The sequence below is a fragment of the Elephas maximus genome, chromosome 14 (assembly GCF_024166365.1).
Source record: "Elephas maximus indicus isolate mEleMax1 chromosome 14, mEleMax1 primary haplotype, whole genome shotgun sequence".
Lineage (NCBI taxonomy): Eukaryota > Metazoa > Chordata > Mammalia > Proboscidea > Elephantidae > Elephas > Elephas maximus.
Genome location: NC_064832.1, coordinates 24,726,269 through 24,731,305, shown reverse-complemented (window position 1 = coordinate 24,731,305; position 5,037 = coordinate 24,726,269). Strand labels below are relative to the sequence as shown.

Sequence of the window (5,037 nt, the reverse complement as noted above, 5' to 3'; positions counted from 1 at the left end):
GCTCCAGGCGAATCGAGACCAATTTTTGTGCCTTGGATGGCCACTTTTAAGTCTTTAAGACCCCTGGCAGTATACGGCGAACTAGGAGGTAGAACAGAAACACTAAACATGTTAACAGGCCAGTTAACTGAGGTGCCCCATGAAACCATGACCCTAAACCTCCAAACTAAGGAACCAAATCCTATGAAGTTTTTGGTTGTATAAAAGCAACCTCAGCAGCTACTTTTTTTTTTTTTTGTCCTCGTTGTAAATATATCTACCACACAACTTTTGCCAGTTCAACTTTTTATAAGTGTACACCTTATTGACGGCAATTACAATATTCAGCTGTGCAACCCTATCCTTAATCAATGCGATTTTTCTGTTACCGCTAAGCCTCACTTTCCCCCTCCCTCCTACTCCTGGTAACCACTAAGAAACTTTGTTCTCTATATTTGTCTTTTCTTATCTCTTTATATTAGTGAGGTTATACAATATTTGTTCTTTAGTGGTTGACTTAGCATAATGTGTTCAAGCTCCATTCATATTGTATCATGTATCAAGACTTCATTTCTCCTTCTGCCTGAGTAGTATTCCATTGTATGTATGTATCACATTTTGTTTATCCATTCATCTGTTGATGGGCATTTAGGTTATTTCCACCTTTTGGCTATTGTGAATAGTGTTGCAATGAACATTGGTGTACAAGTCTTGGTCAAGACACTTGAATCTTTTTAAACCTCTTTTTCCTTACCTATAAAATGGGGATAATATTAGTACATTTCTCACGGGGTTATTCGAAGCATTAAATGGAGGATTACATAAAGATCAGTTGAGTGTCTGGCATACAGCAAATGCTCATAAATGTTAATTATTATCATTATTGGGAGTGGCCACCTTAGCCAATAGATCCAGATTCAACCATTCCTTCTATAACCACAAACTTTGAAGACCTTCAAATTGTTCCAAAACACACAAACGTGTATATATTTAAAATTGCTCCAGAAGAAAGAAAAGTATTGCGCACAGAGGTCCCACCCTGCCCCCCTCCAATTCCTAGGCATATTTCCCTGATCAGTGTGTCCAAGAAATGATTTTCAGTTTGTGTCAGTCACACAGAAGCCCTGTCCAGATGGTGCCCAGGCCTCTAGGCCTGGGTGGTCTGCTGCCTGGAGGGTAGTCATAGGTCCCTCAGGTGGGGCAGGGGGTGGAGTGCCTGGGTCCCGTAGAATGTCCTCATAGAGGCTTGGAACTGACCCCGAAGGCCGCCCTTGAGCCCCAGTCTGCTCCAGCAGGGTTCTGAGCAAGCCCACATTGAGAGTGGATTCTGCCCCAGGCTCAGGGAATAGGGTGGGAGGCCCCCCTCATCTGGCAAGTGTGTCCACAGTAGAAGCAGGAGCTCAGCTGAAGCCACGTCTGGCGGACACAGGTGGCAAAGGAGGGGGAAGCATCTGTCAAGCCAGCAGTGTCGGGCAAATCAGGCCAGCAGCAGTTTGAAGATCTCACTTCGAAGCAGGGGGCTGGAGGGGCCAAGGGCCAGGCTGGCCTCCAGATCCCGCTCCCATTGCTCCTTTTGTACCCGTTGCCCCACAGCCTGGAGCATGGCCTTGGGCCACCCACTGCTCAAGAGCAGCTCCAGCTCCAGTGCCTCAAGTCTGGCCCCCTCCTCACCTAGCACTGCCAGGGCTCAGCAACACAGGGGCAGCCCTGGGCTCCCTGCCCCCTCAGCCTGGCCCAGCCGGCTGCTGTGCCAGCTCCACAAAGGGTGTCAGCCATCATGGCCCCAGCCTGCATAGGCACTGGCACAAGAGTTCAAAGGGGGGCAATACCCCATTGGGTTGCTCCTTTTCAGCTGCTGTTCCCCCAAGCACCTTCTTCCACACATTAGGGGGAGCTTGGGACCTCAGCCTACCATCCCTATCTGGCTGGAGCTGCAAGGCCTTATGGGTGGCGCCCCAGGCAGCGTAGGAAGGGCTTGGAAAATTGTGTTAGGCTAGGCCGGCTGGTCTTCTATCAGCTTGGTCCTCAGCAGGTGTGCCACTTTGAGCTCTGCTAGCTCAGTCCAGGAAGCCTCCTCATCATCCCCAGCCACCAGCTGGGCCTTGAGCTGCTCCAAGCCCCAGTAATCCCGAGGCTTGGCCCTCAGTGTGTTCAACAGTACAGATGGGGGGAGATGGCCCTGGAGGATGGTGGCCAGGGCCTGAGGCGCCCTGAAGGTGCTGTTATGTCTCAGTTCCTCTGGTGTAAGCTGGGTGCCCCGCAGGCCCCACCACTGGTAGTACCCACAGGCCTCCTCAAACACCAGGTCCTCAGCTGAAGGCAGCTCAAGGCCCTGTGGGGCTTCCCAGCCCACTGGAAACAGACCCACTGGTAAAAACAAACGAAGAACCCCCCCAGACCTCCAGCTCTTCCTCATCTTCTAAGCCAGGGGTTGGGGACTCCAGCAGATGCACTAGGTCTGTACTTAGGACCTTCCTCTCAGCAGTTGCCCACTGCCCATGTCCAAGGTGGAGCCCAGCACACAGGCCAGGATGCAGTGAAATGTTCCCAGTGCTGCAGGCCTCTGTGGGCCTACAGGTGCCTCATGCAGGGTTCCCACAGGCCGGGTACCACCGTGGGAATGCACCAGGCTCACAGTGCCCCTGAAATCAAGTAACAACAGGCCCTGGGGGGTTGGGGCCCAAGTATGTACAGTCAGTGGCTGCTTGGGAGACAATAGCCCAGGAAGGCCTCAGAGCAGGATCCGGAAGTCCCATGTATCTCCTCATCCAGGATGCAGGCTCTTACTGTGGGCACCATCACCTTTCCCTTGCCTGGGCTCCAGATGAGCAGAATGTGGGCCACCCCGGGCCAGGTGGTGGCAGTGGGTACCAGGAAGAGGTCCCTACCGGAGGCCAGCAGCCCAGAAGAGGGGCAGCGGTGCAGCAGGATGTGTGTTGGTCCCAGGGTGGGGACTGCCTCCCCACTGGGATCCAGGGCTCGGACGCCCACACGGTGGCTGAAAGTGGCTGTGGGCCGGCCTGACACTCCTCACACCACACCAGTTGCCCTCTGGGCGCTGCCACAGCCACCACGCGAGCCCCCCCCCCCTTGGACACAGCTTGGTGCTTTGCAGCAGCTTTCAGCCAGGCCCCACCCCTACACCCCGCACCTCAGCCAGACCACTCCCCCAGACTAGGACCAGCCCCTGCCCAGCCGGCCTCAGTAGGAAGAAGGCATCTAATGGTGGGGGGTGGCCAGGTGGCCAAGCACGCTCCAGCTCTGCTGCAGGCCCACGCACTGCCACCAGCAACTGCGGGGCTGGGGCTTCTGGGGGTGGCAATGTTACCGGAATAAGGTTCTTGCCTCTTACTGGTTAAGAATGAGCAGGTAAGGCACCTAGTTTTCCACACAAGCAAAGCTTTATTGAAGAGGTTTGCAAGTGGAGACGAGGAGGGCCTAGAGCAAAGCTTGCCCCTTTCTCACAGAACAAAAGATGGGCCCAAGTTTTTAAAAGTTCTTGGCTGGGGAATGATTCATGTTTATTCATAGACACAGGCAGGGATATGTTAACTAAGGTGCTAGCAGCAGCTTTCCAAGATGGCTCCTGTCCTGGAGGCCTCTGGGATTCGTAGCAGGACTTATTATGGGGTGTCTTGCCTGCGCAGTCTCTCCTTCCCTGGGTTTGATTCCCGGACTGGGGCGGTAGTCCCTCATTGCCCGTGGTGGAAGGTCACACAGCGGTCACAGGTGAATGTTTGCGCATGTCCCTGGGCCTGGTTTTCCCCAGCTACTTCTGTAAGGCAACTGTAAAGACGTTTGTGGACTCTTTTTAGATACCCTGCCCCATCCTTCTGGGGAATGGCTTTGTTTCTGTGCCCTGGCCCATTTCTTGTTACTTTGTTTGCAGATTTGGAGGCCCTTTTGTTCTCTGTTTTACTTAGGCTCTAGGGTCCACACTCAACCCCCTATTACCTCCCTGATAGTATACCCTATTTCTCTTTTACTTGCTTCTTTAACCACAGCAGTCTCTTTGCTATTCCTCAAACAGGCACCTTCTCATCTCAGGGCCTTTGCTCCCTGTCTTAGCAGCAGCAGCGGCAGGTGGCCATCTTCTGGGCTGCTGCAGACTCGAACCGCTGGGTCCCCAGCCAGCAATTCCCAGAGGAGGGCCAGCCGCTGAAGTCGCTGAGGTCTGAGCAGGGGCAGAGTCCCTGCATGCTTCGTGGTGCCGCCCAGCATGACCAGCACCAACTGCCCCGTGGGGCGAAGCCTGGCTCTCGGCCTGGGGTTTCAGGGGAGGTGGAGAGCGGGGTGAGACTTCTGTCCCTGGTAAAGTCAGGTGAGCCGAGGCGGCTGGGACATAGATTCCCCCCACCCCCATCCGCACCCCAGGGCCACCAGGCTAGCTCAAGGCTTGCACGGCTTTACGCCTGGATCCCGAGACTGAGAGTGTCCCTCTCCCAAGGCTTTTCTCTGTCTCCAAGCCTCGCTTTCTCACCCCAATTTATTCATTCATTTAGTCATGACATTTTTATGAAGCACCTACTATGTGCCTGGCTCTAAGTAGACAGTGATGAACGAAATAGAAATTCTCAACCTCATGAAGATGACAATTAGTGGAAATAAAAACTAACACTTCCATAGCACTTACTGTGTGACAAGAACCCCTCCCCCTTTTACAGATGTGGAAGATGAGGCACAGAGAGATTAAGTTACTTGACCAAGATCACACAGCTATTGAACGATAGAGGTGGGATATCAAAGGCAGGCAGTCTGGCTGCTCCAATGACTAGTGCATCAAACCGTTTTACTATATCAACAATTCATCAAAACCAACAGTTTGCTGGCAAACAAAATGAAATTTACTTTAGAAGAACTGAGTCTGTGTGTAATCTTTCCAGCAACACCTATAAATTTATATGAATGGGCCCTTCCACCCCTTGGTTGCCTTTTCAGGTTATTTGGTCTCGCTCCTCCTTCCAAGGTCAGTCATTCTTCACGAGCCCTGGCTCCCTTCTCTTGCCCTCCTACCTTCCCCAAGGAACCTGCGTCCATTTCTGTTTCATCAGCCTCATT

The 5,037-nt window shown here is 52.8% G+C and overlaps 1 pseudogene; it reads right to left on the bottom strand.

Moving 5' to 3' along the window:
- Nucleotides 1–1,076: 1,076 nt before the first annotated feature.
- Nucleotides 1,077–4,200, bottom strand: LOC126057982 (Hermansky-Pudlak syndrome 6 protein-like; annotated as a pseudogene).
- Between the last annotated feature and the right edge of the window lie 837 nt (nt 4,201–5,037).